General features: G+C 42.4%; 1 long non-coding RNA gene across 1 annotated transcript in view; it reads left to right on the forward strand.

The window, feature by feature from the left end:
- The window catches only part of LOC138764660 (uncharacterized), a 44,063-nt gene that overhangs the window by 5,857 nt on the left and 22,932 nt on the right, over positions 1-15,274 (forward strand). The window contains exon 2 of the long non-coding RNA XR_011358278.1: positions 7,221-7,487. This is a non-coding gene — a long non-coding RNA (uncharacterized lncRNA). The remainder of the gene's footprint in view (positions 1-7,220; positions 7,488-15,274) is intronic.

A 15,274-nucleotide genomic window follows, 5' to 3' on the forward strand; every position in this document is an offset into this window, starting at 1 on the left:
GTTCCTCCATCTCAGGTGCTTGGGGACAAGCGTTCTTCAAATTCCCCATCACATTTCTTGCTGGCTCTCTGACAATGTTGCCCAGGTTGGGAGAGTGAGCTGAACACTTTGCTTCTTGAGCTTACTCAGCCATCCATGGGATCACGACTGATCTCACTCTAAGCTCAACTCCGCAATTCCACTATTCATCCCTTGCTTTTCAGGTACCCACCTCCCTCTGCCTTCACAAATATCCAAACACCGTGCTTCCATTGTCCTGGAAGGATATCATTCCAAAGACCTGATCTCTGTTTTAATTTGGCAATCCTTTACTTTTAAGCACTGATCCCTAGTTCCAGAATCTCCCACATCACCCTGCCATTATCCCTCAGGATTTTAGACATTTCAATCAATTCATCCCATTCTTCTAGATTCCAGCAAATGTAAGCCTAACATGTATTTGGATACAAGGATTTAGATTGACAGGGACTGATGAGGGATTGTCCACATGGCTTTGTGCATGGAAGGTCGTGTTTAATCTCGAGTTTTTTGAGGAGGTTAACAGCAAAATTGATGAAGGCCGTGGATGTTGTCTACATGGAATTTAGCAAGGCCTTTGACAAGGACCCACATGGGAGGATAGTGAGGAAGGTTTAATTGCTGGGTGTTCATGGTGAGGTAGTAAATTGGGTTAGACATTGGCTTTATGGAAGAAGCCAGAGAATGGTAGTGAACAGCTGTCTCTCTGACTGGAGGCCTGTGCCTAGTGGTGTGCCTCAAGAATCGGTGCTGGATCCACTTTTCATTGTCATCTCTATCAATGATCTGGTCTTTGGAACGATAATGTGGTAAATTGGATGAGTAAACTTGCACATGACACAAAGACTGGAGGTGGAGTGGATAGTGAGGAGAGCTTTCAAAGCTTGCAGAGGGAACTGAACCAGCTGGAAAAATAGGCTGCAAAATGGCAGATGGAATGACATGCAGACCAATGTGAGGTGTTGCACTTTGGAAAGACAAACCAAGGCAGGACATGCACTGTAAATGGTAGGACACTGAGGAGTACAGAAGAACAGAAGGATCTGGGAATACAGCTAAATAATTCACTGAATGTGGCATCAGAGGTGGATAGGAATGTAAAGAGAGCTTTTGGCACATTGGCCTTCATAAATCAAAGCACTGAGTACAGTGGTTGAGAGGTTATGATGAAGTTTCATAAGATATTGATGATGCCAAATTTGGAGCATTCTGTGCAGTTTAATTTCTGAGATTTAAGAAAAATTTAGATGGATCCAAGAACAGGAGGAGTAGGGAGGGATATGTTCTGGATGCAAGTCAGTTGGACCAGGCAGGAAATAGTTCGGCACAGACTAGAAGGGCCAAAGGGCCTGTTTTGGTGCTTTATTGTTCTATGGTTCTATCGTTCTAAGAAAATTTGTCCAGTCCAGGTTGCTTTTGAGTAAACCTTCTCTGAACTGCTTCTCTGATTGAATAAGGAAAAAGTATTGTGCACAGTAATTTGCATGGATATTTACCAGTGTTCTATACCAGCCATTCTTACAAGGGCCCATATAGACTCTTGGAAGTCACAGCACATTTAAGTATGGGGTGGGGTGGGTGGGGGGGGGGGGGGGTGTCACGGTCTGAAATCATAAAATATGAGTTTTTTTTATGCAGTCAGTAGGAGAGATATATGAGGAAACCAACTAAACTTGACTGTTTCACAGGGAAGGGAGCCCATAGACTTCTGTCAGAGTCCTAAGGGGGCCATAGTTTAAAAAGTTTGAGAATGGCTGCTCTCTACTACTGATTCATAGCTCTCCCACCTACGTCATCATTTCCTCGGTCTGCAAACAACAACAATCTGTGAGCTTTCATTATTGCTGTGGTTATATACCAGCCTTTTGTAATCTGTGCAAATGGTTACCCAGATCTCTCTTCACCTCTGACCCCTGCAATCTCTCACTCTTGGCATTTTCAGTTTCTGAAATGGACCATTGCAGATTTTCTAACATCCTTTGCCAGATATTTACACCCTCACTTAACCCACCTCTATCCTTCAGCATCGACTTTCGATCCGATCATCAAGCAACTGTGCCTTCAGAACGTTTGCCCAAGCATTGACTATATATATATTAGCAGGTTGAAGGCCCAGCACTCTTCCTGTGGCACCTCACTCAGTAAATTTTTGCAATCAAAAAAGACCCAAGAATGTTGACTCCCTGCTTCCGGTTATTACCCAGCCATTCTCTCCATGTCAAGGTGTTACCTCCTGATCCCTGAGCTTTATTTTTCTGAAAAGGCCTTTGAGGGCTATTGCAGAAAAATGAAGCTCAGGGCTCAGGAGGTAACTGGGCAGCACGGTTGGCATAGCAGTTAGTGCAACGCTTTTACAGCCCCAACAATCAAGACCGGGTTTGGAATCCTGTGTTGTCTGTAAGGAGTTTGTACGTTTTCTCGGAGTCTGTGTGGATTTTTCCCAGGGTCTCCAGTTTCCTCCCAACATTCAAAACTTACCAGTGGTGTAGGTTAATTGGGTGTAAATTGGACCTGTGGGCTGAAATAGCCTGTTCCTGTGCTTTATATTTAAATTCAAATCATCCTTGTCTTTTGCAATCTGAGTGCAGTACATCCACCGGCTACCCATTCTCTGCAACTCATGTCGCGTATTCAAAAAATTCCAAGCAGGGGTTGTGTGTTCTTCCTGTGACTATGTAGGTTTCTGCTGGATTCTCCATCCCAAAGATGTGTTGCCATGTTAGTTAATTGGGCGCTGTAAATGATCTCTGCAGTCGGGAGGTAACAGGGGAATGAGTTCATGTGAGTTGACCAAAAACAGAATGCTCTGAGAGCTGGTGCAGCCTCATCAGGCTGAATAGATCCCTTCTACATTATCAGGCAATATGAGATTGTACTTTATAGCTTCTAACATATCGGAAGAGGAAATAAACAGGCAGATGATTATTTGGTTGGGGAGAAAATTCAAAATTTGGAAGTGTAAAGGGACTTGAGGTTCTTGTGCACGATACCCGAAAGGTTGGATTAGCAGTCAAGAAAGTGAATGCTATGTTGGCATTCATTTCAAGAGGAATAGTGTATAAGGGTAAAGAGGTGTTGACGAAGCTCTACGGGGCACTGGTGAGACCTTATTCAGAGTACTGTGTTCAGTTTTCAGCCCCTTATCTTAGAAGGGATGTAATGATGTTGGAGAGAGTACGGAGAAGATTTACCAGGATGATTCCTGGAATGCAAGGGCTAACACATGAGGAACGCTTAGCAGCTCTTGGACTGTATTCATTGGAGAATAGAAGAATAAGAAGGGATCTCGCAGAAACATTTTGAAAACTGAAAGGATTGGACAGAGTAGAAGTGAATAAATATTTCCCTTGAGGACAAGAGGACACAGTCTTAGAATTAGAAGGAACCCATTTAAAACAGAGAGGAGGAGAAATTTCCTTAGCCAGGGGGTTGTGGATTTGTGGGATTCATTGCCACATAAAGTCGTGGAGGCCCGATCATTGGAGGAGTTAAAGGAAGTATCTAATTAGTCAGAGTATCAAGGATAATGGGGAAAAGGCCGGAAATTGGAACTAGACGCGAGAAAGGTTTAGCTCGGTGTGGAGTTGCGGAACAGATGTGATGGGCTGAATGGCCTACTTCTGTTTCTTGTGAATATTTTACTGATGGCAGATGTTCAGCCAAGTGGCCTGTGATTGCAGACTTCCTGCTCTACCTTCCTGAATGTAGGAAATACATTTTCTGTATCTCATCGAAGGGAATTGCTCCAAACTTCATGAAATTTGAAATATTAAAAGCAGTTACCAAACATCAGAATTCACAGCTATTTTTCCAAAAAACACTGATCCCTTTATTGTTCTGTTCTTAACATGCTCACCTAATCATCCAATCTCAGAAAACACTGACCTGATGATTTAATATTTCTGCTGTCTCACTAACGTTACTTGGAGGTATTAACCCCCATCTCACTTGAACTAGATTAGCAGGACGATGGGAACCAGGATGCCAGATCAGATATGGGAGTGAAGGAGGAAAGAGATGGACTGAAGATTCAAGATTACAGGAAATGTCAGAGTTTTCAAGTGCATCTATTTCTATGCAGAAGTATTATTGGAAAGGCAGACGAGCTTAGAGCAAAGATTGGCATGTGGATTATGACATTGTGCCCATTTGTGAAACTTGACTGCATAAGGGGCAGGACTGACAGCTCAATGTTCTGGGCTTCTATTGATAGAACAGGGGGATGAAAGGGGGAAGAGGAGCATTGCTCATCAAGGAAAATAGCACAGATGTGCTCAGACAGGACAGACCAGAAGACTCCTCTCCTGAGGCTATATGGGTCAAGCTGAGGTCTGGGAAAGGTATGACCACCCTCATGGAGTTATATTATAGACTGCCCAATACTCAACGAGAATTGGAAGAGCAAATGTGTAGAGAGATAGCAGACAGCTGCAGGAAACATAAAGGTGTGATAGGAGGAGATTTTAACTGTCCACATATTGACTGGGGCTCCCATTACTGTAAAAGAGCTGGATGGCTTGAAGCTTGTCAAATGTGTTGAGGAAAGTTTTCTCAATTAATATACAGAGGTATCAACTAGAGAGAATGCAATATTGAATCTCCTATTAGGGAACGAGACTAGAGAGGTGACAGAAATATGTGCAGGGTAATATTTTGAGACCAATGATCATAATGTTATGCATCGCAAGTTAATTATGGAGAAGGATAGGTCTGGGCCTCGAGTTGAGATTGTAAATTGGAGCAAGACCAATTTTGAGGAAATGAGAAAAGATCTAGAACATGTAGATTGGGATAAGTTGTTTTCTGGCAAAGATGTGCAAGGTAAGTATAAGACCTTTAAAAGTGAAACTTTGAGAGCACATTGTTTGTATGTTCCTGTCAGGATTAAAAGCAAACTTAACAGGCATATGAAACCTTGGTTTATGAGGGATACTGGGGATCTGGTTTGGAGGAAGAGAGAGATAAATAACAGGCATAGACAACACGGAGTAAATGAAGTTCTTGAGAAGTATGATAAATGCAAGAAAAAAGAAAGAAATCAGGAAGACTAAAAGAAGACTTGAGGTTGCTTTGGCAAACAATGAGATGGAAAATCCTCAAGGTTTCTACAGCTTTACTAAATGCAAAAGGAAAGTAGGGTCACAATTGGTCCCCTTGAAGATCAGATTGATCAGCTATACATGCAGCCAGAAGAGATGGGGAGGTCTTAAATAGGCATTTTGTATCACTATTGAATCAGGAAACTGGCACAGAATCCAGGGAAATAGGCAAACAAGCAGAGTAAAGAGGAGGTGGTGCTTGCTGTTGTAAAGCAAATAAGGATGGATTGATCCCCATGGTTGACAAGATATTCCCTTGGGCCTTGAGGGAGGCTAGTGTAGAAATTGCAGGAGCTCTGGCAGAAATATTTAAAATGTCCTCAGCCACGTGTGTGGAGCCGGATCATTGGAGGGTAGCTCATGTTGTTCCGTTGTTTAAAGGAAGTTCCAAAAGTGACCGTGAAAATCATCAGCTGGTGAGAGCCTGACATCAGTAGTAGGTAAATGACTGAAAGGTGTTCTAAGAGATCGGATATACAAGTATTTGGATAGTGAGGGACTGGTTAGGGATCGTCAACATGGCTTTGTTTGTGGAAGGTCACGTTTAACCAATGTTTCAGAGTTTTTTGAGCAGAAAAGTTGATGAAGGTAAGGCTGTGGATGTTATCTCCATGGACTTTAGTTAAGGCCTTTTACAAGGTCCCACATGGCAGGTTAGTCAGGAAGGTTCAGACACTTAATATTCATGGTGAGGGAGTAAACAGGATTCAAGATTGGCTATACAGGAGAAGGCAGAGAGTGGTAGTGGATGATTGATTGCTTCTTAGAATGGAGGCCTGTGACTAGTGATGTACCTCAGGGACTGGCTCTGTGACCATTATTGTTTGTTATCTATAGCAAAGGTAATGTGGTGAATTAGATCAGCAAACTTGGAGGTGTTGTGGACAACGAGGAAAGCTTTCAAATTTGCAGAGGGATCTGGACCAGCTGAAATGGGCTGAAAAATGGCAGATGGAGTTTAATGCAGACAAGCGTGAGGTGTTGCATTTTAATTTAATTTCGACATACAGCATGGTAACAGGCCCTTTTGGCCCATAAGCCCATGCTGCCCAATTACCCCCAATTGACCTACAACTCATGGTAAGTTTTGAAAGTTGGGAGGAAAACGGCGACCCGGGAAAACTGACTCAGACATGGGGAGAACGTACATACTCCTTACACACAACACAGAATTCAATCACTGGTCCAGATCCCTGGAGCTGTAACAGTGTTGATCTAATGGTGTTGTCCCCTAACTGTTACACTAAGGGCGACACCCCTACACTAACCATGCCACCCCGATGAATTTTCAAGGGACAAACTGAGAAACGGCATACATGGTAAATAATAGGGCACTGAAGAATGTGATCGAACAGAGGGATCTGGGAATACAGATACATAATTTTCTGAAAGTGTGTCACACGTGGAAAAATGTTGCAAAGAGAGCTTTTGTCATATTGGCCTTTATAAATCTAAGTATTGAATATAGGATTTGGGATGTCATTTTCGAGTTGTATTGAGATTGGTGAGGGCAAGTTTGAAGTACTGTGTGCAGTTTTGGTCACCGAACGACAGGAAAGATATCAATACGATTGAAAATGTGCAGAGAAGATTTACTTGGATGTTAACATAAGCAGGAACTGAGTAACAGGGAAAGGTTAAAGAGGTTAGGAATTTATTCCCTGGAGCAGAGAAGAATGAGGGGAGATTTGATCGAGGTATTTAAAATTATGAGGCATATAGTTAATGTAAATAGGCTTTTTTGAACTGAAGGTGGGTTAGATACAAACCAGAGAGAGCTTGCCGCGGACCTCCATCTCCTAAAATGATAAGATGATAAAAACTATTAGATTGAGTGTGTAAAAGTAGAAGACACATTTTTCTTGTTCATTTTCCTTTGTGTGAAGACATTGTTTTATGGAACACATGTCAAACTCTGGCCCGCGGGCCAAATTTGGACTGCGATATAATTATATTTGGCCCGCAAGATCATTTCAAAAATGTATTAGAGGTGGCCCGCTGGCCGCCGCGCCAGTATAGCGCATGCACAGCTAATACTATAAATCCCAGAATGCATTGGCGTCAGCCCGCTAATCGCCCTCACTTCCTCTGTTTACGTTGCAGGGTCTCACCGTGGACTCTGGTTTTGGGGCCTGGCCGATGTCAGGGGAAGCCAAGGCCGCTTCCCAGCGCCCGGAACCGGAGGCCTCGGGCCTGACCTCACCAGGACCGTTGCCCACTCCCCCTCCCTGCCGCAGGACGACCCGCGACTCACGGTGACGGGGCTGCTGATCCGCCAAGATGCCGCCCTGCAGCGAGAGCCGATGCCCCCGCACTGTCGTTGTCCAACCAGATCGCCCGCAAACCCCGCCCTCCCGCACACAGGCCTGAGTAAGTATTATGAATTTTAATCTCAGGATAAAATGATCTTCCAATTGTTTCATGTCACAGTTATAAATATATTCCTGGTTAAAAATGGTCCTGCACCTGGATACAAGCTCATTAGGCATAAAACTTGAAAAGTGTGTAAATCAAAGGATATCTGTACCAATGGAAAAAGGGCATGGCAAATAACCCTGCTAGAGTTCATGCCCACAATCAGTCACCCATTTGATTGTTTCAGGAATCATGTTATTCTCCCACATTCTCCATAGCCCTCAGATTTTACTATTCGACAGCCACTAGCAACATTTGACAAATCCGCTATAGAGAAATATTATTTATTGAATATTTTATTTCTCATTTGTTCATGCTTCTGGAAAGAGTTTATCCAAAACTATTATTAAACATTTATTTTAATAAGAAAAAGTTTAACATTACATATGTTGAAAGAAGTGAAAACCTGCAGATGTTGTTGAAAATTTTCAATAAATATTTAGTTCGGCCTTCGACTTAGTCCAAGTTTTTAATTTTGGCCCTCCGTGAATTTGAGTTTGACACCCCTGTTTTATGGTTTTATTGTGTCGTATATGTTGAATATTTATTGGTTTTGGAGGGGGGTGGAAGGGGGGAGGGAGGGAAAGGGGGAAAAAAGGGAGAAAATGCCACTGTGTATATTTAATGAGAAACGTTATTATGGTTGATATGGTTCACAGTGTGAAAAATAAAAAAATAATTAAAATTAAGAATTTGGACAGGTACTGTACATCTATATGAGTGTAATGGAGGGTTATAGTCTGGGTGGAGGTCAGTGGAACAAGGCAGAATAATAGTCAGGTACAGACGAGAAGGGCCTAACATCCTGTTTTTGAGCTGTACCAGAAATATAGAAACTAGGTGCAGGAGTCGGCCATTTGGCCCTTCAAGCCTACACCACCATTCATTTTGATCATGGCTGATTGTCAACTCAGTACCCAGTACCTACCTTCTCCCCATACCCCCTGATCCCCTTAGCCACATTTGTCTTAGCTAATCTCTTTCTCTTTAAGTCCTAATAAAAGCTTTTACAGTCATTTTTTATGTTCCCTGACACCTTTCTCTCATAATCCATTTGACCTTTCCTCATGAATCCCTTTGTCCTCCTCTGTTGAACTCTGAATTTCTCCCAGTCCTCAGGAATATTGTTTATCTTTTGGTTAATTTATATGCTGCTTCTTTGGATTTGATTCCCTCTCTGATTTCCCTTAGCCACGGATGCAGCACCTTCCTTGACTTATTCTTTCCCAAACTGGGATGTATAATTGTTGTATTTCAGCCAAGCTATCTTTAAATGATCGCCATTGCATTTCCATCATTGATCCTTTAAGTACATTTGCCAATTTACGTCTCATACCATCAAAGTTGCCCTTCTTTAAGTTCAGAACCTTTGTATCTGAATTCACTCGGTCACTCTCCATCTTAATGAAGAATTCCACTATATTGTGCTCACTCTTGGCCAAGGGGCTTCTCACAACAAGATTGCTAATTAACATTACTCAATACCCAGTCTAGAATGGCCTGTCCTCTTGCTGGTTCCTCCACATCCTGGTTTAGACAACAATCGCGCATACATTCTAAGAAATCCTCTTCCTCGTTACCCTGACCAATTTGGTTCACCCAATCTACATGTAGATTAAAGTCACCCATTATAACTGTTGTACCTTTGTTGCACACACTACCAATTTCATGGTTAATGCCATCTCTCACCTCACTGCTACTGTTAGGTGGCCTGTACACAACTTCCACTAGCGAGTTCTGCCCCTTGGTACTTCTCCGCTCGACGCATATCGATTCCACATCCTCCAAGCTAATGTCCTTCCTTTCTATTGCATTTACCTCCTCAAACCAACAATACTGCCCCATCTCCTTTTCCTTTCTGTCCAACCCTCCAGAATACTGAATATCCCTGAATGTTGAGCTCCCAGTCTCGATCCCCCTGAAGCCATGTCTCTGTGATCCCGACTAAATCATAGTCATTAATAGCTATCTCCACATTCAATTCATCCACCTTATTGTGAATGTTCCTTGCATTGAGACACAAAGGCTTCAGGCTTGCTTCTGCCACACTTTTATCCCTTTTCCCATTATGTTGAGAAGTGGCCGTTTTTGATTTTTGCCCAGGGTTTACCCAACTGCTACTTTTGATTTTCACCTTGCTATCTTTTGCTTCCACCCTCATATTACACCCTTCTGTCTCTCTGCGCTTGTTCCCATCCCCCTGCAACATAAGTTTAAACCTTCCCCAACAGTGGAAGCAAACCAACTCCCAAGAACATTGGTCCCGGCCTGCCCAGATGTAGACCGCCCAGTTTGTACCGGTCCCACCTGTCCCACAACCCATTCCAATGTCTTAGGAATCTGAAACCTTCTTTCCTACACCACTGTTCATGCCACATATTTGTTCAAACTATCCTGTTATTTCTACTCTTGCTAGCTCGTGGCACTGGTAACAATACAGAGATTATTACCCCTGAGGTCCTACTCCTTAATTTATTTCCTAGCTCCCTAAATGTATCTTATGGGACCTCATCCCATTTTTTTCCCTTAATTGATATTACCAATATGGACCACAACAATTGACCCTTTCAGAATGTCCTGCAGCCGCTCCGAGACGTCCTTGACCCTTGCACCTGGAGGCAACAGACCGACCGGGAGTCCCGTTGCAGTCACAGAAACTTCAGTCTATTCCCCTTCCAATGGATCACTATTGCCCTTCCACTCTTTCTCGTGCTCTCTTGCACAGCAGAATGACTCACGGTACCATGATCCTGGATACTGATGATCCTGGGGGTCATCTCCCCAAACAATATCAAAAATGGCATATCTCTTTTGGAGGATGATGACCACAGAAGACTCCTGCGCTCCTTCCTATTACTGTTGGTCACCCAGTCCCTATCTTTCTCTACCCTCTGAAACTGCAGTGTGACCAATTCACTAAAGGTGCTATCCACCACCATCTCAGCATCCCAGATGCTCCAAAGTGAGTCCACGCGCAACCCCAGTGCCGTCATGTGGTCAAACAGAAGCTGCAGCTGGACACACTTCCTGCACACGTAGTCCCCAGGGACACTTACAGTATCCCTGAGTTCCCACATAGAATAGGAGGAGCATGATACAGGTCTGAGCTCACCTGCCATGCCTGAAACAAACTCTTGTACATAAATAAAATGGAAGAACAAAGAAACCTGAGAACAGGGTTAATTGTTGGTTACTTAAGAGTGCAGATGAACAGAAGGAACGGATGCAAATGCATACATCCCACAAGCTCACCACAGACATTGATTGGATAGTTAAGAAAGTCTATGGGATGCTTGGATTCATTAATCGGGGAATTGAATTCAGGAATAGAGAAGTCATGTTGCAATTCTACAAATGTTTAGTAAGATCACACTTATTTGTTCTGGTCACCCTATTATAGGAAGGATGTGAAAGCTGTGGAGAGGATGCAGACGAGATTTATTAGGCTGTTGTCTGGATTGGGAAACAAATCTTATGAGGCAAGTTTAGCAGAGCTGGGACAATTTTCTTTGGACGGTAGAAAGACGAGAGGAAATTTGATAGAGGTCTGCAAGATTGTGAGAGGCAATAGATAGCGTGGAAAGCCAGCACCTGTTTTCTTGGGCAGGATCAGCAAACACCAGAGGACATCTTTCTGTACAAATTTAAGGGAGGAAGTTCAGAGTAAGATTTTTTTTAAACACAGAGAGTTGTGGGTGCCAGAAATTCCTTGCCGGGGATGGTGGTGGAAGCTGAAACATTTGGGACGCTTAAGACATTCTTTGGCAGACACACGGATGAAAGAAAAATAGAGGGTTATAGGGTAAGAATGTTTTAGTACTTGTTATTAGGAAGGGATATATGGGTCGACACAACATCGAGGATCGAAGGGCCTGTACTGTGCTGTATTGTTCTATGTTAATCACTCTGTTGGAAATAGTCTATGTACCCCAAACTCTGGATAAACGTGTGAAATAGTCGAAAGCATGTAAAAGTCAACCCACCAGTTTTTAGCCCAAACATCCGAATTTTTGTATATTTTGTGTGTAAAATTCAAGCCCACCGTATTCCTGGCCCCGTCTGTCCACCCATCGGAGCTCTTGATGTCCCGACAATGGACTCTCGCCTAGACCCCGGCTACCAGCCTGCCCATCCCAGCTCCAGATGCTCAGACCACGGACTGTCAACTTGGTCCCAGCCGCCTGCCCATCTGAGCTGACAAAGCTGTCAATGTGGACTTACAACCCGATCCCAGCAACCCACCTCCACACCTGAGCTCCTGACGCCTCAAGCGACACAGTTACTTACTGCAGTTGAAAGTATTGTGTATGTAATAGTCAACCCCCTAAATGTTTGCCTTAAATTTGTTCCACAAATTTCAACTATTATATTCATATTTGTGTAGCCCTTAGGACATTGTGGAGCAGATAAGCTGGCAGATTGTGAAACAGTGCAGAAATAACTGGCTTGTCGCTATGGGAAACTTCAACGCCCCTCATATTGACTGCGGCTTCCTTACTGCAAAAGGAAGAGCTGGAGCAGAATTTGTCAAGGGTGTCCAAGAAGGATTCCTGACACAGTATGTGAACCAGCCGATTAGAGGAGAGGCCATTCTGGATCTAGTCCTGGCTGATAAGCCTGGTAAGGCGACAGAATTCATGGTGGGGTATATTTCAATGACAGTGACTGTTCTCAGAGAAAAGCACAGAAGAAATGCGGAGGATGTTTAGGGTACACGTGTGGGGTTCTGGATGCGTTTGTCCCATTGAGACAGGGAAAAGATGAGAGGAAAAAGGAAGTGTGCTTGACTAAAGAGGTGAGACAATGAGTTTAGAGGAAGAAGGAGGCTTATATAAAGTTTAGCAAGCAAAAGACAGGAAGAGTTCATGAGAATTATGTGGTAGCCAGAAAGGAACTGAAGAAAGGACTCAGGATAGCTAGAAGTTAGGCAGGAGACTGTCTTGGCAAGAAGGATTAAGGAAAACCAAAAGGCTTTCTATGCTCATAAAAAAAAACAGAAGGATGACTCCAGTGAAGGTAGGGCTGCTTCAGGATAAAGGAGGCAACGTGTGCCTGGAGGCAGAGAGGAGGTCCTAAATGAGTAGTTTGCTTCAGTGTTCAGCAGAGAGGGAGATCTTAAATAATGTGAGGTCTATGTAAAACAAGTTTCTGTGCTGGTGCAAGGTGAGGGTAAGAAAGAGAACGTGCAGAATCTTTGTAAAAACACTAGGATTGATGTTCCCGTGACTAGGCGAGATATAGCCCAGATTATGACAGGAAGTGAGGGATGAGATTGCTGGGTCATTGACAATAATCTTGACATCCTCTCTGACCAAAGAGAAGGTACAGTGGATTGGAGAATGGTAAATGTAAACCCTTGTTTAAGGAAGGTTATAGGGAGAATCCAGTGAATCTGACATCAGTGGTGTGCAAAGTATTGGAGAGGATTCTTCTGAACAGCATTTCCAAGCCTTCAGGGAAGCCTAGTCTGCTCTGGAATAATCAGGAGAACTTTGTGAAGGGCAGGTCATGCATCACGAACCGAATTGACTTTTTTGAGGAAGGAACAATAGAAATTGATGAAGGCAGGGCAATTCATGCGGAGTCTGTGGATTTTAGTAAGGCAATTGACAAGGTCACCCAAGGTAGACTCATTCAAAAAGTCAAGGGGCATGAGAGCCATGGAAACTTATCTTTGTGGATTCAGAATTTTGATTGGAGATCAGTGACCAGCGAATTTCTCTGGAATCTCTGCTTTTTATGATTTTTATAAACGACCTAGACAAAGAATTAGAAGGTTAGTTTAGAATGTTTGCAGATGACCCAATGGTTGGAGGTGTTGTGGATAATGTGGACGGTTACGATAAGTTACAAAAGGATATATACAGGATGCAGCGATGTACGGAGAAGTGGCAGTGGTGTGAAATGATGCAATTTGTAATGTTGGACTTGAAGGCGGAATGAATGGTTAATGGCAGGATTTTTAATAATGTGGAAGAACAGAGGGACCTCGTGGTTCATATCTGTAGATCTTCCAAGGTGCAGGTTGATAGGGAACATAAGAAGGGTTATGGTGTGCTGGCCTTTATTAGTAGGGGGATTGAATTCAAGAGTTGAGAGGTAATGTTGCATCACTATAAGACTCTGGTTTGACCACACTTGGGATATGGTGTTCAGTCCTTGTCGTCTCATTGTAGGAAGGATGTGGAAGCTTAAGAGAGGGTGGAGAGAGTATGGGATGTTGCCTGGATTGGAGAACAAGTTTTATGAGGCAAGGTTAACATATCTTGGGTTTTTCGCTTTGGAGCGATGAAGGATGAGAGGTGACTGAATAAAAGTTTTATAAGATTACGAGTGGCATCAATAGGATGGAGAGCCAGCACCTTTTTCCCAGAACGACAGAAGCAAATACCAGAGGACATCGGTATAAAGGTGAGGGGAGGAAATTTTAAGGGTGACATCAGGGGTAGGTTTTGACACAAAGAGCAGTGGGTGCCTGGAATTCATTGCCAGGGTAGTGGGGGAGGTTGATAGAATAGGGGCATTTAAAAGACTCTTGGACACAAGCTAAATAGAGGGTGTGATGCAGGGAAGGTTTAGCTTGTTTTTTTAAATTTTTTTATTTTTCACACTATAAACCATATTGACCAAGATACATACAGACCTTTTTTTTTCTTGAATATATACAGTGTCATTTTCTCCCCCCTTTTCCTCCCTCCCTTCCCTCCCTCCCTCACCCCCTTTCCCATTTATTTGAAGTTCAATCTATAAGATACATTAAACCCGTCAAACAATGTTGTCACTTAATAAAATTAAACAAGAAATTTTACTGAGTCAGTTCTTTTCATTGTCTTCTCCTTCTGTCATTTTAGGTGGTGGAAGTCCATGGTAGGATTTCTCTATTGTATTTCATGTATGGCTCCCATATTTGTTCAAATATTGTGATGTTATTTCTTAAATTATAGGTTATTTTTTCTAATAGAATACATTTATTCATTTCTATATGCCATTGTTGCATTCTCAATTTGTCTTCTCATTTCCAGGCTGACATAATACACTTTTTTGCTACAGCTAGGGCTATCATAACAAATCTTTTTTGTGCTCCATGCACATCGAGTCCAAATTCTTTATTTCTTATATTACTTAGGAGGAAGATCTCTGGGTTTTTTGGTACATTGCTTTTAGTGATTTTATTCAATATCTGGTTTAACTCTTCCCAAAATGTTTTCACCTTTTCACATGTCCAAATTGCAAGAATTGTTGTTCCCGTTTCCTTTTTACAGCAAAAACATCTGTCTGATACTGTTGGGTCCATTTATTTAACTTTTGAGGTGTGATGTATAGCCTGTGTATCCAGTTATATTGTATCATGCGTAACCTCGTGTTTATTGTATTTCTCATAGTTCCGGAGCGTAGCTTTTCCCATGTTTCATTCTTTATCTTTATGTTTAGATCTTGTTCCCATTTTTGTTTAGGTTTACCATTTGTTTTCTTGTTCTCCTTTTCTTGCAGTTTGATGTACATGTTTGTTACAAATTTTTTAATTATCATTGTGTCTGTAATCACATATTCAAAATTGCTTCCTTCTGGTAACCTCAGACTGTTTCCCAATTTGTCCTTCAAGTAGGTTTTCAGTTGGTGGTATGCAAACATTGTATCGTGAGTTATACTATATTTATCCTTCATTTGTTCAAAGGATAATAATTTATTTCTCGAAAAACAATTTTCTATTCTTTTGATCCCTTTTCTCTCCAATTCTCTAA

This window comes from Narcine bancroftii, chromosome 5 (genome assembly GCF_036971445.1).
Source record: "Narcine bancroftii isolate sNarBan1 chromosome 5, sNarBan1.hap1, whole genome shotgun sequence".
In the NCBI taxonomy this organism is placed as follows: domain Eukaryota; kingdom Metazoa; phylum Chordata; class Chondrichthyes; order Torpediniformes; family Narcinidae; genus Narcine; species Narcine bancroftii.